This window comes from Octodon degus, unplaced genomic scaffold, assembly GCF_000260255.1.
Source record: "Octodon degus isolate 3935 unplaced genomic scaffold, OctDeg1.0 scaffold00097, whole genome shotgun sequence".
Taxonomy (NCBI): Eukaryota; Metazoa; Chordata; class Mammalia; order Rodentia; family Octodontidae; genus Octodon; species Octodon degus.
The window spans coordinates 10,019,168-10,043,484 of NW_004524673.1; the positions used below are offsets into that span (position 1 = coordinate 10,019,168).

A 24,317-nucleotide genomic window follows, 5' to 3' on the forward strand; every position below is an offset into this window, starting at 1 on the left:
TTATCTGTGGTCTTTACATTGAGATTTATGACATTGGCTTCTGGTTTAAAATTTGGACTGAATAAATGATAGCACCTATTCTGTCTTCTAGAGGGCAGATGGTAGAGCCCATTGTCTCAATTATATTACTCGTTATTTTTCTGTTTCTCTGGAGAACCCTGACTATTCCAGATATATACTGTGTTATTGGCTTACTTGGCCAGTCAGCTATGCTTCTGGTCACAGTTGAAACCTGTGTGGCATTCAGCTTCAGTGACAGACAGTGTTTTGGAGTGGCAAGCATTCAGTGACCGTGCTCTGTTGCTTCCCTTGGTTGAGTCTTGCCCTGATCAGCAATTACAAACCCTCTGCAATTCCTAAAGCAAAAACTTCACTTGTTTCTGCACTGCTATTTTGAAAGGGTTAATGCATCTTCCATAAGGAGACTAATTTAGAACCTGGCAACAGCTTAGCCACTGAAAGAACTATGGCTCTTTGCATGCCAGGGATTTAAATTAAAGCTAATATCATGTATGATGAAATATTCTTTTAGATATTATGTGTAATTTTGAGTATTAGAAAGTCCTAATAGACTATTTTCTTAGAAAATAGTCTGCAAGGTTTTTCTTTATATTCTTTCATTTTAACAAAGCACCAGGAAAAGGTTATAGAACAATCATGTTTTAGCATATTAGGCATATTAAGCATATAAAAATTAGTAATAATGGACTGTGAAAGAAAGAACACACAAAATAAAGCTGAAAAAATGAATAATATAAAATGAGGGGGTGGGGAACTTGATTCACTGTACATTTCAATTTCCATGTAGTAGAAATTTCACAACAAACATGAAAAATATTCTATTTTGAAAATTTTTTTAAAAAGACCATGAAAATACCTATCACAAAAATAAGCAGAAGGATAGAATATATTATATAAAAGTCTCATACTTTTAGATAAAAATAACACATATAGGTATATATCTATATATTTAATACAACAACAATGAAACTCCTGGGAGACTTGAAAAATGAGAAAATGTACTTGTTAATATTCATATTGATAAATGTCTAAGATACAGGAAAATTAAATGTAATACACCTATGAATTTTACCTTAGAGTTTAGCATTTGTCATCCTAGAAAATTTATATCTCTATTTTAGGACTTTTGTCTACTAAATGGGAAAAATATGACATGGGTATCATATTAGAATTTAATGTATTTTTGTACAATGTGAAAAGTATTGAAATATATTCGTACTCAAAATAAGAACTGAACATATTTATTAATGTTACATAATGTCACACCAATATTTTAAAAAATAGTACCTCGTGCTAAAAAATTGAGTGATATGTATTTGTGTCCTTATTGAAGCTATAGGTATAAATGGGAATAACCTTCTTACAATTTATTGTGAAAATATAGTTAAAGGGTTGTAAATATTTTTGTTCTTCACACAAGTACTCCATTTAAGATTATTTAACATAAGAAAAGAAATTCAAAGAGAAGTGATAGCTCTATACACAATTTACCTATTTCTCACACTACTGTAATGCTTAAAAATGTTTCTATCCTATGAAGAAATATGAGGTAGTCATTATAGTGATAATTTTAAAGATTACTAAACCAACCAAAACTCATTACTATGACAGAGCAAATAATATAGACAACATGGGACAGCAAATATGGTATATCTATAACAAATATGGCATATCATGATTTTTCATTATCAGTATTTTTTCTCTTCTTCTGTACTCACATATCACATTGTCCCAGAAGACAGGGAAAAGTAGTTGTTTCTTGGGGAGGAGCAGGAAGTGATATAGAGAACAAGAAAAGGAAACTGATTTCCTTTTCCTCCTTTTCCTGTGGAGACAGAGATAGTAAAGGGAAGAACAGTGATGAGACTTGCTAGCTATTGCCTCCCCTTGAGCTGAAATCCTGTGAAGAGTGAGTGACACTAAATACAATGATGTAGAAGCCGGAAGCATGGAAAGTTTATGCCTTGCTGTGTATTCAGAATGTGGAATGGTGACAAAGGGGGTTTGCATGCATGGCAGTCTCGTTCCACCATGATGGGAAGGTACACATGGACCTTTTGCAGAGAGGCACAGATCTGTATTAGAGCTGTAAAGCTATCATTAACTCCCCACAGCATAGAATGGGCTCAGTAATTAGTGAGGAAATGTGTAACATGGGTGTGAAAGAATAGGAAATATATACATTGTGAGCTGTCATCTTTAATTTGTGTATAATTTGTCCAAGTCACTGGAACACCTAAAGATTCTTTCTCGGCATATCCAATAACCTACTTCTGGGTGAGATTAGTATGTGCATTTGCTGGCTCAGTGGAGTGGATTTCTCTCCTTGGAATAGATGGCTTATTCAGGACCTGATTAACAACAGCAGGTGGATGAAGGAGGAATTGATCACTTTTATTTTCTGCCTGGATCTAGGTATTGAACTGGATCTAGGTATTCTGCAGCCTTTAGGCTGGAATTTACAGTATATGTGCATTTAGATCTGGAAACACTAAAAAATCCCCAAATTCTTGTCAGTGGCCTTTAGAAAGAATTGAACCTTGCTGACATCTTTTAGACCATTTTATTTTCAGTAGCTGTTAGATAAAAATTAATATGCAATCAGAGAGGAATTGGGCCCTTAAGGGAATCAGCACAAAAGATGAAGACATCGAGTTGTGGCTGGATGTGAATCTGCAGACGGCCAGACCTGCAAGTCTCCCTTAAGATAGATGAAAACTTTAGGTTATGCCTCTTGGTTCAGTGAGCCCAGAATGAGTGATCAGAATGTCTGGACTAATTTTTTCCAAGAATGTCTTTGTTACTTCCATATTTCATTTCTACATGACTCATTTCTCCATGGGGCCCATATTACCAAAGGGGCTATTCATATAATACTACAAGGTGATTGTAGTTTGATCCACATTGTACCCATGTGTGATTTTGCTATGTAACTTATTTCTGACCAGAAAGTTCAGTGGCCATCCACTTGGGATTTCTCCATTTGCCTCCATTTTTCTAATAAAACTTTCCTAACTTCCTCCTTTGGCTCTTGATTCCCTTCCATGTTGTTGTGAGACCATGAATTCTGTACATCTAACATATAACAGGTTGGGAGTTATTTTAACTATCACAGTTTGGCTTCAATAACTGTGAAATAATATAATTGCATTTTTCTAAGCCTCTAAGTTTTGATAATTTGTTATATCAGCAATAGGTAAAAAATGTAGGATTAAGTCAATAGACCATGTCAACCTCCCTTTAGCACAGGCCACCAAGGATACAAAAGGGACAAGGTAGATGGGTGATAAAGGTTAAGGAAAGTGTTTATCTGAGAAATTCTGGCTTTTGAAGAGATAGCCGTATGGGAAGAAAAACTTCCCATAAAGACCAAGTGTAAAGTTTTTTTTTTTTTTTTTTGTATGTTACTTATTTGATGGCTACTATGAGGAAAATAAAGCAGTGATAGAATTAAACTGAGGAAAGGTAGGTCATTTATTTAACTTCTGCTAATGTATGCACTGATCACAAGTCATGATAATGTTTTTCTTTCAATCTTTTTATTGTTATTTCTAAAGAGAATAAAAATAATAAAAACATTCTAAATGATACAGAATTTCACTAAATAACATAATAGGAATTCAGTAATGCTTGTTCAGTTGCATGCAGTTGTTCAGATTACAAGATAGAAACATGCAAAATTGATCAAAAAAATTAAAAAGAAGAAAAAAATTAACCTTTCAATAGACCAGTAGAAATCAACAGTACAATTATATCAGCTATCCTATGTATATGTATTTTTCTTTCTTTCCTTCCTTTCTTTCTTTTCTCCTTTCCCTCGTCTCAGTTGTTCCTTCCTTTTGAGCAATTTCTTTCCCTTCCATAGTATCTATTGTACTTTTCTGGATTTTATTTACGCTTTCAAGTTCTTACACTAACTCCTACAGTGTTTACACTGTGGGTCTGATTTATTTCACCTATGAATATGGTCTCTAGCTGCTTCCATTTACCTATAAGAGCCTCAAGTTTGTCTCTTTTTAGCTGTGTGATATTTTATTGTATAAAAATACTAAATCTCTTTTATCCATTCCTGAGTTGATGAGAATTTGGGTTGTTCCTGAGATTTAACTATGACAAATTGTGCCGCTATAAACATGGGGGTGCACATATATCACTGTGGTATGATGTTTCAATCTTTTGAAAAAATACCTAGAAGGGGAATAGCTGGGTTGAATGGGACCTCTAATCCTAGTTTTTTTGAGAAATCCCCACACTGATTTCCATAGTGTCTGTACCAGTCTACACCATGCACTGAACAAAGGTCAAAATGAATCAAAGCTCTAAATATTAAAGTAGAAACACTAAATCTACTGGAGGAGAAGGTAGGTAGAAATTGTGAAGATATGGGAGTAGGAAGAGAGTTCATGAACAAAAACTAAACTGCACAGGAAATACTTCAAAGATTCAACAGCTGGGATCTTATCTTTTTGAGGTTTCTGTACATCAAAAGAAATCACCAACAGAGTAAAAACAAAACCCAGGAATCAGGAAAAATTTAGCCAATTGTACCTTAGATGGAGGAGTTCTATCTTGAATATATAAAGAATTAAAAGAATTAGGCCCCAAAATTCAAAGACCTAATCCAAAAATGGGCTTCTGAGATGAATATGCCTTTCTCAGATGAAGAAATACAAATGGCAAATAAATATGTGAAAAAATGTTCAACATCATTGGTCATTCAAGAAATGCAAATTAAAATATGCTACTGAGAATGCTGAGTTTTTATCCCGTGCCAGACTCTGCACCATTTACTACATCTATTAGCTACTTAAATGCTCACCACAAAATTGCGAGGAAAGTGCTCATGTTGTTATCTTCATGTTTAGAGATGCAAGAACTGAGATATCAAGAAAACAAGCAATTTGCCAAATGTCTTCTAGTTTCAACTTGTAAAGCCAAAATTTGAGCACAAACAAGCCTGAAAGGAAGTGCAATGAAAACTATTTGATTTATTTTGTTGACAGAATGATATATTTGTTTTTGTTTTGTTTTTATTAGTGGTTAGATAAATGCAATAATAATACTTTTGAAAAAATACATATTTGCAGTTTGTGATATGTTAACAAATCATATCCTGAAATTATTAGGCAGAGGAGTTTTAAAAAGCAAACATTTTTTAGAGATATTAAATTGAGCAATTTGTTTAACCATTCTTAATTTTTTTTTAAAGAGCTTACATTATTTATTTGTGATTTTAGTGTTACTTGGGAAAAGCAGGGAAAATTAAATCAAATGTATTTTTATATCCATTCTTCCCCTCTGCCATCCATTAGAGTTGTGTGGCTCGAACCAACCTCTTGAAATATTATGGCTTGCCCCAAGTATCCTTCAAAGTCTCTAGGCTGCTTTCTCAGTATAGATAGGCCCAGAAGGGTTAAATGTCATTTCATAGCCTTTAGTTTGGCATTCAGGGCCTTGTATAATTTTGTGCTAACATATCTTTATAAATTTTCTTCATTTTGTAAAAATCATCTCTAAACACGTTTGTATTTATTTTATGTTGAAGAAAATCTTAGGTTTCCCTTATAGACAACTACTATTACTATTTTGGAAATGTTACCTGACAGCAACGTCATGGATTCCATTTCTTCCAGGAAGTTATTTCTAATTACTCTTGGCCCAGGGAAATTTCTCTGTATTAAGTAATCTTATAGTTTCTTTGTTATTGCCACTTATTTAGTGCTTAAGCATACATTTCTTAACATTCTGTACTTCTGTTTTACTGCTTGGGTCTGTGTTCTTTGCTTTCTCAACTAATTTGGTTTTTTAAAATTAATTTTATTGAGAAAGAAATAGCAATGAAACAGTTTAAAAACTGATTAGTGGGACAGTTTCAATAATTAATACATTGCATATTGTTGTCTTTGTAGTGGTTTTCATAGTACAAGTTGCAGACATAATATCCTGTCCAAACACTATTAATACAAATCTTTCTTCTTATTGAATTAAGAGAAAATAGCTGTATATCTATCCTAACTATTTTGTATATGCAAATACAAAATGGTCCTTCATTTGTATCCCCTTTTTTGCTCAGTTTTGTCAGAAGAGTATTCCATTGCCATTTAAATATTGTAGGTGCGTGAATTCAGCAAAATAATCCAATATAGTCCAGTAGTCCATAATAGTAGTGGGTTATTTGTAGGACTGGAAATGTCAGAAGTTGTTGACTTGAGTCTCAATAGAGGTGTAGGTGATATAGAAAGATGAGTTAGAAATATTTTAGGCAGTCAGATAGGGATGGGCCCTCAGAAGGACCCACTGTGGAAGACAAGATACCTCACAATTACGAGAGAGACAGACATTCCCTTTGTGTGACAGACCTCAAGACAAAAGATAAAACAAGGACTGGGGGAATAACTCAGCAGCATAAGTGCCTGCCTGGCAAATGCAAGGTCCCTAGTTCATCCCCATACCAAAAAAGAAAAAAGAGAGAAAGATCTAACAAATACACACCTTCCTAAAGATAAGCATCTGGGACTGATATTCTAAATAGATCTCTATCACCTTGAGAAAACCTTGAAGAGTCACTAATCCACCCTCTACAGGCAAAGAAACCCTGTTCTGTATTCATGCCCACTTGCTACACAACTCCCTTCCTCATTTGGTCCTGGATTTAATCAGTTTTACCTGATTAATTGTACTTGTAATCTTATTGGGTGACCATAGTTTTGTCCCACCTCATGCCCACCCAGCAAGTTCCCATGTTTTCCACCTTGGACCCACCTCACCTCATGGTTAGAGTTCCCTAAAAATGGCAGATTCCTCAGAAATCCACTTGAGTCACTTCTGTCCATCTCTCCTACAGAAGCTTTCTTTCCCCTGATAAATATATTCTTCTTAACCTCCATTGCTCCTAAAATTCATTCTTTAGTTTTAGAGAACACAAACTCATCTCAAGCATCTTTCAGATTGGACTTTTCTTTTCCCTATGTCATAAGTATTGGTCAGATATCATTGAACATTTTTTGTCAGATGCTGTGGTACACTTGAGTGGGCTGAGGCAAGAGGATTGCTATAAGCTCCAGCCCAACCTGTGTTACATAATGAGTTGGAGGCAAGCCTGAATTACCTAGTAAGACTCTATCTCAAAACAAAATAAAACAAAAAAAAATAAATAAATAAAAAACAAACAGCAATTTTAGGAAACTGTAGTTGTAGATGCTCTAAAGAAGATAAATATTTTCTATGTTGCCTCATAATAACCAGAGGATTCCAAAGGATTGTTACTTCCAACAGTGAGTCCTCAAGCCCAACAATTAGTGCTATTTCAATTGAAGTACATAAATGGTTAGAGAAATACAATACTTTGAATGGATTCTTGTGTATAGTACAATGTACAAAGCTTTTCTTCAAGCTTACAGAGAGATATTGTCTGTATACTTGTGAAAGCCAGTCCTATACTGTAACTAATTGTATTTCACTGTTTATCAACATAGATATAATCATTTAATTAGCATCTTATTATCAATGAGTGTTCTATGTATGTTAGTCTCTTAAGATGTTCGTGTTCTAAATAATGTAAATAGCATAGCAAAATATGTATCAGGTTGAAATGATAGAAATAAAGATGAAATCATCAAATGAATAAATAAATGCATTCAGCCATAAAGCCAGTAATGAAATCTGAACAAAATTAAGTCATGAAAAAAGGAAGTGGTACACCATTAAATGTGATCTGAAAAGAGATAGAGGTTTGATGGAGTGTTAATCAATCATTCTATCTCAAGCAGTCCTCCAGCAATGAATTCAGGTATTTTTGCCCTAAGGTCATTGCTGTAATTTCATAAAAGAAAGAGGGTAAACAGCATTTCTGTTACATTAAGAAAAAAAAAAATGTTTTCACTCCCTTGGCACCAACCGATCCACAAAGATGTTACTTCTCAAAAATCTCAGGACGACATCATCAAATGAGTTTTCTTTTGCTCCCTAGACTAGAGAACTGAGCCCCTGTGTTTCTCTTGTTGCCTTTATCTCTGTTATTGCATTCCTTCTACCACACAGGTATGTGAAACAGAAGGCATAAAATGTGGAATATCCCACTTTCCGTGCTTCTCATGCTTGGCCAATCCATGACAAAAGTAATGAAGACAAGACCAGTACAAATAAAACTAGGAAGCTCGTTTTAGTCATTTGAGAGATCTGTGCTTGGTACATGTTTTGTTTCTTTCTTTTCTTTTTTCTTAAAGCAACCTTTTGCACTACTGCCCTAGTAAATCCTGGATGGCTGGCATTTCAGTTTCTTACATAACAGTGTGGGGCCAACTATGGAATTATAGTATTAGAATTTAGCAGGCTTAACACACAACATAGCAGTCAGCAGGAGTCCATGAGTTGTGGATGAAACTTGTTTGGTGTATACATCCTGGATGCAGAAGGGGAAGGAGTAACACTGTATCAGGAAGATTAGCAATTAAAGGTTATATGAAACATTTCAGCAAGTCCTGGATTAGCACTAAACCTCTGTGCTAACAGCTTGATGTAATACAGTAATTTTCTGCCTGTATCATCCAGCCCTTGCAAGCTGTACACTTCACAGGTAAGCCCAAACACTCTTCAGTCCACATCTAGATCCTCTCATGAATCTTTGCCTTCATAGACTGATTTCTTTGGGATATACCAGAAACTGGCACAGGGATAATTGAGGGGAAAATTCTAAGATATGAAGGGTTGATTTAATCCTCTTTTATAGCTTTCCTGTCAAAGGATCATTTTTGGCTTTAAATGTTTTCTAAATAATATACTAATTTGAAGAAAAATTACTTTGAAAAGACGTATGCTTTTTTTAGTTATCCAAAGAGTATAGAGTACAGAAAGGAAAAAGAGGCTATCAGAACCACAGTTTTGAAGTTCATTGGCACTAAGAATTATGTTCCTGAATTCCTGGAAATAAGAGTTAGGAATGACTGTCCATAATTTAAAAGTATTTGGATAGAATCCAGAAACCTGTTGGATATTAAATCTGCAGGGCATCAACCATCTGGATTTTTAGAAGGTTTGATATTTTTATATTTTTTTCTGATATTTTGAGGTTTCTGAGCAGAGCCACTGAGTCAAGTTTCCAGGCAGTACAGGATAAATGGGTAAGTACAGTATGATTGTGTCTATAAAGCCTTTTAATGTAGAGGAAAGAGATTAATGATACTAGGGTCTGAGGTAGAGAGGCTATAGACAATTTCATATTTTTTTCTCTTTAGGCACTTTTGGGATCCTTGGAGTCAGAGAGTTCTTTTACTAACTGCCTGAATGTAGTGTTGTATTGAGTAATGAGTGAAGATAGAAGGGCTGGAGATAACTACATAGTTGTTTTATAAGGATTCTTAATTTAACAAAGCCACCAGACATTGAGAGTGGAATTTTTTTCTGAAACAGAGCTATTACTGACTTTGTATTCTATATGGTATTGATTCATGTTAGCAACAAAATGTTAGGATACATTACCATCAGAAATATGTCTAGCTAAGGAAAGATAGAAAAGCACTACAGCTTTTACATTTGAATTTGTTTGCAAAATGATGACAACTTCCAGAACATTCCTAAAGTACTGGTTAAGCACTTGGGACCTTGCTCTAAGATGGACCACAATGTGCTATGTGTTCGGCACAGCTTCAGATAGCTGGATGGGTATAAATCAGGAACTGGTGTTGTCTAGTGAACCCTGGGTGCTATCAGAGACCTATGAAAGAAAACACGACATAGGACACTAGCTACTATATCTCCACTTCTTCAATAGAAAAAGGAGTAGAGATCATTAGTTTAGGGTACAAGGTAGTGTGAAGGAATTGAATTGAAGCAGTTCTAGAAAAATTCATATGTATTTCTATAGAGTGTATTGCTATTACTTTCATGTCTTTGATTCTGCCCTTATCACATAGCATTGAATATTTCCTCTAATAACAGCAGCAACAATAATAGTAAAGGGAGGGAATAGCCTTCAATGCTTCACATAAGAACCCCCACAAAAGCTTTTCTGCATCACAAAAGGGACTCAAATCATGCCAAAGCATTTTACTCGGAAAACATTATACAAAAAAATACAAATCCTATACGTTTTTTCTTATAGTTTTTCTCTGAGGTAGAGAGACTGTGAAGCCAACTTCATATTTTTTGGGGGCCAGCTCTGAGCAGGCTGGACTATCAGCCTAATGATGTAGGAAGCAAGTGTAAGGAGAATGCAGGTCTAGAAGGCATGGAGGTGGCGTTAACAAATGCAAGTGGGACTGTTAGAATTGTGAGGGAAGGTGAAAGCTTGTATTTGTTCTGTACATATTTAGCATCTGCTGTTTGAAGATGCAGTTAGGAATTAAGATTTAAAGAACTCAAAAAGCACCTCCAAAAGATCCAGATGGGAGATTAAATTCCAAAATTTGGCAAAAATACTCTGATCATTAATGTTACCAACTGAGGAAAAATTTAATTCCTTAAGCTGAAAAATGAGCAGAATCTACAGCTCTGGTTTCTCCAACTACACTGAAAGTGGAATATATTGAGCATGGCCTGCTGTCATTGTGTTATGACATCAATTCTCCAGGTAATTAGTCTCATGGAACATCACCAAATGAGCACATTTTCCTCTCTCTGAACCTCTAGAAATAGTTTAATTGCTTCAGGATATGTCTTTTAAACCACAATTCATATAAATAAGTGCAATAGAAAAGTAACTTTTGTGTATTTGGGTTTTAGGAAAATTCTATTGTATTCCTTTATGACTTTAAATTCTTCAACTTGAAGTTATCAAGCTTAGATAGGGGCTGAATTTTCTGGAATTTATTTATGACATGGTAAAAGAAAGTATTACAGTAGAATTTTTTTCTATGCTGGTGTTTGTAGTATAAGGCTTACCTTCCAGACAGAGTTTACAAATTGATTCATGGAGAACCTGTATGATTCTCAGATTACTCCAATAGGTCCAAGATATTAAAATATTCTGACTGGAAAAAGAAACAAAGTTGAGTACAGACTTCTTTGTATAAAGTCATTCTTGTTTCTACCTCCCAAGCCCAAGAAGAGACTCCCATAGGAATATCTCACAGCATTTTGATTGTTTTCCTGTGTCTCTCCTGTGCCTGCAGAAAAAGAAGTGGCTTTGCTGGATCCCTGATTTTCCTGGAGTCTGTCTAGGTAAGGAGTGAGATGCCATTTTTCATGGACCAAAAGAGAAGAAAGAATGGACAGGATTTCCCTGGTTCCTGATAAAATGGCGCTGGTCAGAGAAATAAAAAGATTCCAACTACAATACCTAGAAATAAATTCTGGATCCTTAGAGACTAAAGAGAAGTTATAAATTGATTCCTAGTGGCTATCTGGGTCACAAGACTTTACTAGAGATGCTGAGTAATGGTTATCCAAGAGCCTGCACAAGTGCTTGCAAATCTCCCATTTAGCTTTCAAGGCTACTGCTGCACAAAGTTTGTATTTAATGGTATTGGTAAGGCATTTACAGCCCTCCTCATACTTCCCATCAACTGCTTCTAAGGGTGAGAACAGAGGAGCAAGCTGGGATGGGTTTGAGGGGCTAGATGTTCTCAGAATCCCAAGGCAGAGGAATCAAAAAGGGCACTCTTTTGTATTGCAGTCTTCCAGTGTTCAGGAGGGGCAAATTGCCAAGCAAGAGCTTTTGCCCTGAAATTATTTGTTTTAACCAGACTGTTCATTTTAATTTCTAAGTGAGCAGGACTGTAAGGATGACTATGACCTACGAAGTAGCTGAGAGTTGCATCCCTAGGGCAGCTGCAGTGTACCCACGCTGACTACAGTTCACAAGGATGCAGGGGAGGAAAACAAGGGGGGACTTAGACTGAGTCAGGAGTTGTGCTGGCTACAATATCTATAGCTTTACATCACAGTTGCTCTGGTTTGTTATTTCTCATCCTTTCATGCTCCTGAGTCCCAGCACATGACTAGCTAGCTATAAGCGGATCATCTGGGTCAGTGCCACACAGTGCTACGTCACAGCCTAAACTAAATTAAACAACTAAACTAAACAAACAGAATTAGTGACACTGATTTTGTCATTGTTTAAAAATTAGGGTACTTTGTTTCATCCTCCATACATATGTATTCGTTTTGATTTAAAGGTATATAAAACATTATTTATCTTGATTCCTATTTTTGGTGCTTTCTTAAATTTCGTGCTTAAAATCAATGTCTTTAGTGTCCTAGCCCCAGTCCTGGCCCCTGTTGGAGTAGTTTTTCCCAAGGAAAAAACTTAGTCTCTATATTTTATAGTAACTATTCTTTTTTCTTCTTTCTTCCTACCTTATGATTTTGCTGCAAAACCTTTGTCCTAGGCACTTGTGGAGAACTCCACTTTCCAGTCTACTCACTGAAGTGTTTCTTTGGGTCTTGATCCTACAATAGACCAAAGAATGTGGACAAAGGGGAAGGTTTTTTTTTTTCTATAACCATATGCATATTTTATTTTAATATACTTTTTTTTGCGGTACTGGAGATTGAACTCAAGACCTTGTGCTTGCCAAGTAAGCACTTATTCTACTGAGCTATCTCTCCAGCTCTATTTAAATATACTAAATCAGAACTTAGTCAACTTTTTTTTACAAGGCCAGGTAGGAAGAAAATAAAGCCTTGTAGGCTTAATGGACTTTATTCCAAGTACTGGCCTCCATTGTATGGTTAAAACATTTATAGAAGCGCACAAATGAATTGGCCTGATTGTCCCAATAAAACTTATTTACAAAGTCAATCTAGGCTAGTTTTAGGCTACAAATCTAGTAGTTTAAAATCATCTGTGCTGAGCTTTGTTACTTAGTTCTTGTCCTTTCTTTTTTCTAGAGAGCTTCTCTTTTAAAAGAAATAATGTTGGGGATAATTACTCTAGAAAATTTTATGCTGCTAAGATATTTATCACTCTGAAGATTGATTTTTAAAAATCAGCTTCTTTCTTAAATGTTAACACACTTCAAGTAATAAATAAACTACCTTTTTAAAAATAGAATATTAGCTGCCATCTATTAGCCATATATGTAAATGACATAAATTAGCAACTGGAAATTACTGTTATTCCCATTTTAAAATAGAGATAGGGCTCAGAATGAAGGCAATTTGGGAGAGATACGAGGCAAGTCTGCTAAGTTCTAGGCCCAAGAGAATGTCCTCGTAGTCCCATGCCCCTCCACCAGAATGTTCTCACTGGAAACAGCATGCAAGGCAGCTTACAGTGTACTATTAGACTAACCTGGAAGAAAATAAGTAAGTCATGACTTTAAAAACATTCAGAAATAGAATCCGCAAGAAAGAGGCTCTGACCTGCTAACCTGACTTTACAGGTTGACTGGGGATCTGTGTAGACCCTATGTAGCTCAGAGAACTCCACCAGGGGTTCAGGCACTGCTTCCTGTTGGAGGTGGACCTTTGTTTCCCACCCTCTCGTGAAGGTGAGTGACCCTGAGCACTCACAGTAGTGTGTCTTAGGGGCCTCCTACCTTTTCTGATTAGCTTAATTGGGTGGAGAACAACTTGTGCTAGCAACCTTAAACACTATTGGAAAGACAAAGACAAAGGGAAACCTAAGACCTTTGTATTTGATCTTTGTTTTTGGGAAAACAGCTCACATACTCATGTATATGTGTGTGCATTCACATTGTTATGCATGCCTGTGTGTCTCTGCCTGCAAATGAAATTGCTGTTCTTTGGTAAATTTTCTTGGAAACATAGACTTGCCCTTTTTGGATTAGTTGTTCACGCTTTTTACTTTTGAAAATATAAGATACCTTCACCTTTAAACTCTTAATTTAAAATGGCTCGGTGAATAAGCAAGTTATTAATTAAGAGGATGACACACAAGGATAAGTTTTAGGCTCTGTTAAAATAACAGTGACCAGCTTGGCTTGTTGACCTGCACATTGTGCCTAGCATGAATAGCACAGTGGGGTGTGCCGCATGTGTCCCTGTCCTTGGGGCACACTAGTGCTGGTTATTTTTTCCCCCAATTTTCTTTAAAAATGGCTTCTTTTGTGTCATGTAGAAAAAGGAATAGTTTTCATTTTTTAACCAATTACTATGATATCAAAATGCTATCTATGTGTCTACTAAAATGAATTTGTAAGAGTAATTAGGGTAAAACTTCCAAAGAATAAAACTTTTGGCTGAATAACAGTTCCTAAATTAAAATAGAAAGTTACAACAGTGAATATTAAAGAGGGATGGAAAGGCAGGAGGTGACCTTTCTAGCTAGGTGCTTCTCTGATGCACCATCTAAACTTTTAAAGCTCTCCAGTGGTGGGGAAGGTCTTACACAAATGGACCACTGATTGTACTAAGCTGAATGTCTTAAAACACTCACTTTTATGTTTCCACGTCGTCCAAATCTTCATTAAACACAAAGCAAAAGACGAGCTCACAATGAGTTTTACAATGCCCTGGTTATTTTGTGAACATTCTCGACCCAGTTATGTGATCTCTTCAAAGGCTTCTGTTGTTTTCATTTCTATTTTTTATTTAAACACTTCGTTTTGATGCTACATTTCCCTTCCTGATGACTATCTAATTTTGTATGCATTTTCCCTTCAAAATCTTTCAGCTACCAGCAAAGAGGTTTCCAAAAGTGCCAGAGAAAACTAAGCATACTGAAGAAATGTTCCAATACTTTAAAAAATTATATCCAGTGTTACTTGATTTCAGATACTTATTTTTTCCTTCCCTCTCTCAGCAGAGATTAAGAACAAATGGAAAAAATGACGATGTTGGTATGATTTCATTGCAGAATCTTTTCTTTACATTCTCTCAAGAAGAAAGGTTTTTTATGTATTTTAGTACAGGGACTACAGAGTCTCACTACACAGATCAGACTTGTAGTAATGCTCCTATTTTCAGCCTCCCAAGCAGTGGGATTACAGGCATGCACCACCACCCCCAGTCTATAAGAAGAAAGATTTGGATGATTATTAAGAACTGCTCAAATTTTATTTTATCATTTGTTTCTAAAATTCATGACAGAATGTTTATAATGCTCTAACAAAGCATTCTTAATATTTATGTACTTATCTGTAAAGACTAACAGGAGACTGATGTGGTCTATGCCCCGGTAGCATGCCAAGTCTTCTAGTTGGAAGTATCTTACCTCTTCCAGTAAAGTCAGTGAAATCTCTGATAAGATTCTCCCAAGTCTGTGCAGCCAGTGACCTCATTTACTTTAAACATGTTCCCTGGAAGAACTAACCAATTAGCTTGATAGAAATCATTATCAAATATAAATGGATTCATTTATCAGCTGTGTAAGTTACAGAAAAACCCCAGGCCAATGAGAAATTGAAAAAGGCAAATTGGAATAAAGACCACCGTAATAAAGGAACTGCCAGGGAAGTGCTTCAAGTAGCCTGTAACAGCAGCAGAGGTGCTGGTAGTTTGAGGAGTGTGGGACAAGTGTGAATATGTGTTAATTCTACTTTCTCTGTGTTGCTTACACTATAAAAGAGTCTTTACGTGGCTCCAACCGTTGTTCAGTATTTATGCCTAATACATTTTGTATGTAGAAGACAGATTGAGTTCAGGAGTTCTGATAGGACAACAGCTAGACTCTGTGCTCGCTGACATCAGCTGTGGTCTTGATGGCTCCTTTTGTAGGAAACAGTACAGAGAATGTAGTATTTCTCTTTTTTGCTTTAATTATTTAAGCTTTAATTATTTTGGCTTTAGTTTTGCAAGGAACATAAGGGGCCCTGAAAACACAGGATGGGCCTTCTGGAATTATGGGCCCAAATCCGGAAATCACTTCATCAAGAGGTAGCCAGGTACAAATATGGGGAGATCAACACACTGGCTCTGATATGAACTTACATAAAGTGGATTTTTTTGTAGTTGTTTTCTTTGAACTTTTTTATTATTATTTGTCCATGAATACAGGTTTCTTCAAAGGCCAGTCCCCTGGAAGAGAAATTCCCAGAAGCCAAAAAGCAATCTAAACAAACACTTTGTACTTATGTGACATAAGCATACTATCTCACTGTTTTCTGCACAGCATGTGGTTATCAATACAAGTTGATGTGCCCACTTCTGCAAATGTTCTGAATAAAAACATTTATAAATGAAAGAATTTCCTTTTCTTTTGTTATTTCCCACCACTTTTATTGAGAGGTAAAAACTGTATACATTTAAGGTATATATTGTGCTAATCCACCATATTTATACTTTATTGAAATGATCACCACAAATTAGTTTACATATTCACCGCTTCTCGTAGTTACTATTACATGTGTGTCTGTGGGCATGGTAAGGACATCTATGATCTGGTAGGCTAGCATAGATCAGTACACAGTATAGCGTTATTAATTATAATCCTTACGTTACTCATTAGATCCCCCACATCATGTTACAATTTAAAGTTTGTACCTATTGGCCAAAATTTCTCCATTGCCCCCATCCTAGACCTTGCTAACCACACTCTGTTCTCTACTGCTTTGAGTTCAAATATTTTATATACTACAAGTGAGATTATATAGTACTTATTTTTCTGTGTCTAACTTATTTCAATCTGTATAATACATTCAAAATACATTCATATTGTCTCAACAGGATTTTCTCCTTTTTATGGTTGAATGATATTCCATTGTGTGTACATTTTCTTTCTTTCTTCCTGTGGCCCAGCTATCTTATTTCTGAGTTTATATTATAAGGAAATAAAATCAGTATTTTTAAAGACCTATCAACCTCCCATGCTCACTACAGCATTATTCACAATAACCAAGATATGGAATCAACCTAAGGATAATATATTCTTAGTGCTTCATGTGAGACACTGACATTTTGCAGAGACAGGATGATGACAGTAATTATCCTTCTCCCTGACACAGAGAGGTTAAGGTTAGCAACTAAATTATTCAGTCATTTCTCCCGGACTACCATAAAAGAAATTTGGCACTTTCGGGATGTAAAAATACCTATCTTTTCTTCTACACAGTCTGCCCTGTGAGGCTAAGGTATGCGGTGCTTTCCTCATCTTGGCAGCTCTTAGTGGTTGCCATGCACAGGAGACACTCAGGAAATAATTTCACCTGTCTGTCTGTTTTGCACTGTCCTAAGGGGTTTCTGAAGAGGCTGTTGTTCCAAGCCCATTCCCAGGGATGTTGATGCAGACAGAAAAGACTAATTGTATCTCTGAGAATTGGGCTGAGTGACGTGTACACATTTTCTAGCTGTCACTCCTTCACTCTCTTCAGTACTATGGAAAAAAGTTGATGAACAAAAAGCAGAAAAGTATAAAAATGAGGTACAAAAGTAAAGCCATATTAATATGCTGAGATATAAAAGGCTCAAGGCAACAACTTCTGACATTGCCAGTCTTATGGAAAACCCACTACTATTATGGACTACTGGACTATATTGGATTATTTTGCTGATTTCACGCATCTACAATATTTAAATGGCAATAGAATACCCATCTCTGACAAAATTAAACAAAAAAAGGGATACAAATGAAGGACCATTTTGTGTATTTATATACAAAATAGTTAGGATAGATATATGGCTACTTTCTCTTAATTCAATGAAAAGAAAGATTTGTACTAATAGTGTTTGGACAGGATATCATGTCTGCATCTTGTACTATGAGTAACTACTACGAAGACAACAATATGAAATGTATTATTATTGAAACTGTCCTACTAATCGGTTTTGAAACTGTCTCATTGCTATTCATTTCTCATTAAATTAATTTAAAAGATCCAGTAATTTTTAGATGGTCTAACAAATGTACATTTTGCATTATTTACAGGTGAGTTCCAAGTTTGTGGACGCCAGTAATATGCTGTTATCGTCTGAATACTGCCTCATCAGACCTAGAATTGTCTCACCAGTCATGACTTACACTACCATGATTCAGAGGCAGATAAATGCACATGACACATTCCTTCAGCTGTTAGGCCCTCTATAAAACAGTGGAGCTGCTCTTCTATGCTGACTGAAATGACTAGTTTGCACCCTGATGCAAGTGATCAGATTACCTTTCTCATCATCTTTGCTTGCCAAACTCGGGAAATTATTAACGGATACAAAATGATCCAGACCTTTTAAAAATTCAGTCACCGTTCTTGTCCTGTGACCTCTCTCTGCAGAGAATTCCATACACCCAGTTAATGAAGTATTGCCTATTATTAAATCTAAATTTACTGCTCACTAATTTCATTGAGTGTCTCTCTGCTCGCTGATGAGGAAAAGGGAAAACCGCATTTGTTTCCACTGCGCCTTTCATTCTTTGGAATCTTTTATATGCTTTCCTTCTTGTTCTAATTTTCATGCTTAAAAATTCGTTGGTTTGCATTTTGAAGAAGAAAAATTATTGTGTTTTTTAAAAGCAGAAATAAATAACAAAAGCTCTCTCACATATTTATTTCTAGGGAAAAAAACACCAGAAAATAACAATTATGTGTTAATTCAGATGTATTCCCGAGACGCTTATTCTGCTATTGTGGCAGATCAGCATGTCTATTTGCTCATTTTTGTTTCTGTCTTGGAGAACATCTCTGCTGTCTTCTGGAAGGTTGTCAAATATCATTAGTCATCTTTCAGTGATGTTTGATTGTTCATTCCATGTCTTTTTATTTCCCTAGTAAAATTCTGGATGCCTATAAAATGACTCTGGTGCTTCATTTTTCCTCCTTCTAATAGGTAGAAAAATATATAGCTTTGTGCAGTAAGAGATAGTCCAAGGATACTTGGATTTAAATTCAATTGAATTTTTAACTATAGCATCTAAGTCTCCATCATGCTGACAGCAATAAAATAAAGATATTCTGTTACCTTCCCAGGATATGAGGAGGCAAATATTATAGGCCATTCTGCATGGAATATTATTGTCTGGCATTTGAAAATACTTTTTAATATGAGAACCTCTGTTATCTTTTACTCATAGTTAATTCTCTGTGAAACACTGAGGATCTGGAACCAAGGGGCAGCTAAATCATAGCTCTCTCTTTAGAAAGAAGGAGGAGAAAGATTTAAAAGATGAAGTTGTATTCCCATCTAAATACTAAGACATCCATTATTTATGAGTATTTATCTAGAGGAGCTTAAATCTGGTTCTCAAAGTCATATTTTTACTCCCAATTCAATGTAAGTCTATTTATAACAATCAGGATGTGGGATCAACTGAAATGTTCACTAACAATTTAGAGAGAGAGAGAGAGAGAGAGAGAGAGAGAGAGAGAGAGAGAGATTATATACTTTGCTGAGCCAAGGACCTAATGGTTGTCTCATCAGAGCCTTCAAGCACACTCGTTTGCATATATAATACAATATTTTCAGCCTTCAAATCAAATGGAATTATGCAACATGTGATAACATGCATGAACCTTGAGGACATTATAGTATATGAATTAAGCCAGTCACAGAGAGTTGGCAGCAAGACTAAGGTATCTAAAGTAGTCAAATTTATAGATTTAAATCATGTAATGTTAGTTACAAGATGGTGGCAGGGAGAGAAAATGCATGTTATTTATCAATGAGCATTATGAAATATGTAAATTCCACAGATTTTCTATACATTGTACCTGTAGTCAGTAATACATTGTACCTATAGTCAGTAATGCTATATTGCACCCCTAAAATTTTGTTCAGAACCTGTATCTCATATGTAGTGTTTTTTCTTCCACAATTGAGAAAAGACAGAACTACAGTGTTAAGTGGCAATGCCAGCACCCACAAGAACCTATGCATTGTGATCCATCTGTAACCCTCAGTAAGAGCACTGAAGGGAGGATGCATGTCTCAGTGGAGAGCAGATCCGCAAACAAAGGTGGGCTCTGGGATTTGGTTCCAGCTCAGTCTACCAAGAAGTCACTGGCAGTGTCAAGTTTTCAGGTGCCCTAAGACTTCACTGCAAATGGCCTTTCAGTCTTCATTTCCCCTGCAATCCAATGTTATATCAAACCTGTTCCTTCCTGAGATTCCTAGAAATGTTTCTGTGAATTTAATAAAGTCCTGACTGGTTATTTTTTTGGCTCTAAATTCAAGGTGGTGTTCCAACAATGACATGAAATGTTTGCCCCTTGTTGTACAATTAAATGATAAGCAGTAGAGAAAATGACGAGGGAACTGAAACAATTGTGGCTCATGTTATATAAAATATTTTAATAATCTTATCTATTGCATCTTGGAAGATAGACTGTATGTATTCTCAGCCATAAAGGAAGAGACTGGAAAACAGAATTATGGTAATAAATACTTGCAACTACTTGTCAGATTGAGATGATACTGGAAGAAAGGGCAGGGGGAAATTATCTAGGTTGCAAGCAAACATGAAAACATAAAAAAGCATTTAGGCATTTAGGGGCTTGGAAATTTGGAAAACCTATTACTTGTGGGAGATTAAATAAAAAAAAACTTTAAATGACAAAGATTAGACAAAATACATCAGCTGAGGCAAGTGACTGAGGGAGAAGATCAGATTGACAGAATGTTGTTGACCCCTTAATTGTTTCATATACCCTTGAGGTAATCACCATACATGGAGAATAGAGTTTAGAAGATAACTTTGTTGATGGTTACTACTACGTGGATTTGTCTGCAAGTGAATGATTTAGATACTAAGTTATTGAGAGAATTATATCAACAAAGAATAGGTGAGTTTATACTAATAAGGCCTTTGTTTAATATTTAAAATGACCACTGGGGGAAAAAATAAGTGACCACTGGGCCTATAGCCTTCTGTGGTCAGAAGACATCAGAGGCTATGAGTAGATCTTCAGTAGAGCATATTTTACATTCCCAAATTCAGATGTTGTAAGGAAAATAGCAAATCAGGAAGAGCTTCTGAGAATATGAATGAGCCCAGTGCCACTAGGAATGAAGAATCAAGGCCTGAATTGGTCAGGTCTTGCCATTGCTGGTACAGCATATACATTACTCACAACATAATGGACAAAAGGCTTAATCTGGCTATTGGTTTCTGAGAATTCAGTCCATGGTCAGCCGGCTTCAAGTCAGTACATCATGGTGGAGGAGCTCGGTAGAACATGGTGCTGTCCTAGCTACTTTCTCACTGCTTGAGGAAAATACCAACACCATGTTAAACAAGGAAATTTTCTTTTTTTTTTCTTCATTAAGTTTACTGTTATAATTTAGATATACATAATGATCACTTTCATCATAAGGAAATTGTGCCTATACATGGTATGTCTTAGTTCCTCTTTTTTCCCCCCATTCCCTTCCCCTCCCCCTCAACCTCTCTTTCCCTTCTTATTTCCAGAGATTTGATTAAATTTAATTCTTTTTATTTCATTTTTTTTTCTTTTTGCTTCTTTCTTCCTCTCCCACTTTCCTTTCCTTTTAAAAAATTTCTTCCTGTTTTGCAAATCTATTATATATTTTAGTTCTTATTTATACTTTCAGTTTCTCACACTAGAGAAATGATGAAATATTTACACATCTGAGTTTGACTTACTTCACTTAAGAATATGTTCTCAAGATGCATGCATTTACCTAGAAATGACTCGTTTTTATCATTCTTTATGGCTGAGTAGTACCACATTGTATAAGAAAAACCTTCTTTATCTGTTCCTCAGTTGATGTACATTTCAGTTGTTTCCAAGATTTCGCTATACAAACAGTGCTGTTATAAACATGAATATGCGTATATCACTGTACTGTGAAGGTTTTAATTTGGCTTATGATTTGTAGCGGTTTCAGTCACCCTGTACCACACACTCATAATCCCAGTATCACACCCTAGAATCACCCTCCTGTGAAAACCCCCAAATGTTAGGGCCTAAGACTTTGGGGGAACACCTAGACACAAGCTGTAATATGTGCTGACTTCGTGTAGCCAGTGAGCCAAAAAGGGAGGATCCAGGTATTGTATGTAGACTGCAAGGTCAGGCTTCCATGAGCCACTCAGGTACACACAAATTATGCTTTACTACTTACCTATTCAGCTCCTGAGCCAATGAGCTCACAATTAAACTTGAGTGTCATAGAGCCTTTGTAAGAAAGCCATCTGTTCTCTGGTTGGGTGGGGTAGAGATTTCATAAATTCTGCCAGAGGTATATAAAATTTCTATGAAGCAGTGATGCTTTGTGTCTATATTCTTGATTATCCTATCATTGATCCAGTGTTTTATTTTGAGAGAACAGGGAGCCAAAATCTCTCACTTTAATCCAAACAATCACCAAGTAGGTCGAGTGGTTTATAGATCACAGGGTGTCTCTTGCACATATGATGGGATCCTTATTGCCCCAGCTGAATTACAATTATGAGGTCTTTACAGTTTTTGGAATTAACATTTTCATTTTTTCTGCTATGGTTGTAAAATAAAATATTGGAGTAAAAATCATCAGAAAATTTAAATATGCTTGTTCCAAATGCCATAGAGATGGTATAATCTGTTAAAAACAAGTTGTTCCTTAGTGAAAAAGGCTATATACATCTGCACTAGATTATAGACATATTAAAAAATTCAACCCATGAAAATTAGTGAAAGGATGCCACTATATGAGACCATTTTCCTGAAAAACGCCTACCTTTAAAATAAGTCGTATTATTTTTGTTTGGCACAATGTACAATCACCTATTTTCTGCAAAATATTTTATAGCTTTCTGGAGGACATTGTTTAAAAACCTGTCCAAGCAGTGTTATGCATAGAAACTCAAACTGCATCGAGTAGTGCTGTCTAGTGGTACTCTCTGCAGTGACACAAGTGTCCCGTGTCTGTGTTTGTGTGATGAAACCCAGCAACCGCATGGCACTCCTAAACAAATGAAATGTGACTAAGACAACAGAAATCAATTTATTTATTGTATATTTAATTTTTATTGCATATTATATATATTTTATTGTATATTTAATTTTAATTTTAAGTAAGTGTCGTGCAATAAGTTGCCACTGAAGTAGACAACATATACGTAGCACTCATCTGCCCATTAGAACCAGGATTCTATTGCCAGACATAAGAAAATTGAGATACAATATATTTAATAACTTACTGAAGTTGCTGTCTTTGTGTGTTCACATTATACAATGGCAAATTTAACTGCCATTGCACAAATGTTGGTAATGATTAAGAAAAGTGTAAGATCTTTTGATAAAAGAACGGTAGAAATACATTGATACATCACATAAACACAGTTTAAAGAATAAAAAAATTATTAGCTATTACTTTTGTGTAATAAACCCATTTGTGATTTTATTTTCTTCTAAAAAGAATCTAAGTAGTTCCTCTCTTATAAGGAAGAGAGTTTTAAAAATTGTAGAGCTCTGACTACTAAGGAGCTGCTGATCATATTTATGCCCATCTTTGGTTTCTTTTACCCCATGGAAATGATTTGGAATAACATTATGTTAGAACCAACAAGTGAGTGTGGTCAGTGGTTGCTGCTACCACTTCATCTTTTACAGGCACCCAAGACTTTGTAAGAGCCAACTTTGTAAGAGATGAACTAGCTGCCCAGTTCTAATTCCAAGTTCCCTGATGCTTTTTTATAAGCTATGAAAAGAAGCAAGAGTACACATATTCGTAAGGCATACAGAAAATTACAAGTAGGAAATGGGCAGGGGTACAATCAATACTACTTCTACTTTGGACCTAATATTTTCCTTCAAATGATTTTTCTTCCCTGTGAGCCAGAGTCCAGCAGATGGAAAACCAGGAAAAACTATTTCTTTTCTCTGCAATTCTTTTCCCTCCTGCCTGAAAAATCTCTATCTGTTGTTTAGCTAATGGGGAAAGCAAATTTTCAGTGTGCTGTGAGGGGCCTTTCTGTATTCAGTGTGCCTCTCCTGCTCTTCCACTTATTCTGATTATGCCAGAGTGTCTGCCTCTTTTCCTTCCCTCTAGGAGCCTTCTTTGTCTGTGCCCAAGGATAGCCTCTTCCCATGCTCTGAAAGACCCTTAGAATGAATGTTTCAGTAAAATATGAAAAAACTGAAAATATTCAGTAAAATTTCTGTAGAAATTGGATATTCAATTAAGACACATGCACTTTTACCTGGGGAAAAATAAAACAACAAATCAGGAGTCAAATTTTAGTTTAGAATTTTAAGAGGACATCTCAAAAGAAGGTAAAATAAGAATCAAATATTGTAGAGTAGCCTTGAACCATAAATTTAAAGCATGAAGTTTACTTGTTTCTGACCTCTTCCTCTCACACATGATGATGCTGAGGACCAGAATGATCGGTACACCAGGCTGAGTATAGGAAAACATTGTTTGTAAAATCAGATTTATGAAACAGGAGCCATACTACTTATTTTCAATCTTTTAATGTAAATTAAAGATTGTTCTTTTTGAGTCTTTATCATTGCATGTCTACT

The 24,317-nt window shown here is 35.6% G+C and overlaps 1 long non-coding RNA gene across 2 annotated transcripts; it reads left to right on the forward strand.

Annotated features, from left to right (window-relative positions):
• Positions 1–9,077: 9,077 nt before the first annotated feature.
• LOC111818606 lies at positions 9,078–19,944 on the forward strand. Of its 2 annotated transcripts, XR_002822558.1 has the most exons (4): positions 9,078–9,140; positions 11,130–11,263; positions 15,712–15,806; positions 19,674–19,944. It is a non-coding gene; the product is annotated as an uncharacterized LOC111818606 (long non-coding RNA). The 2 variants fall into 2 exon arrangements; XR_002822557.1 differs by lacking the exon at positions 19,674–19,944 and having other exon boundaries at positions 15,712–16,042.
• Positions 19,945–24,317: the final 4,373 nt, after the last annotated feature.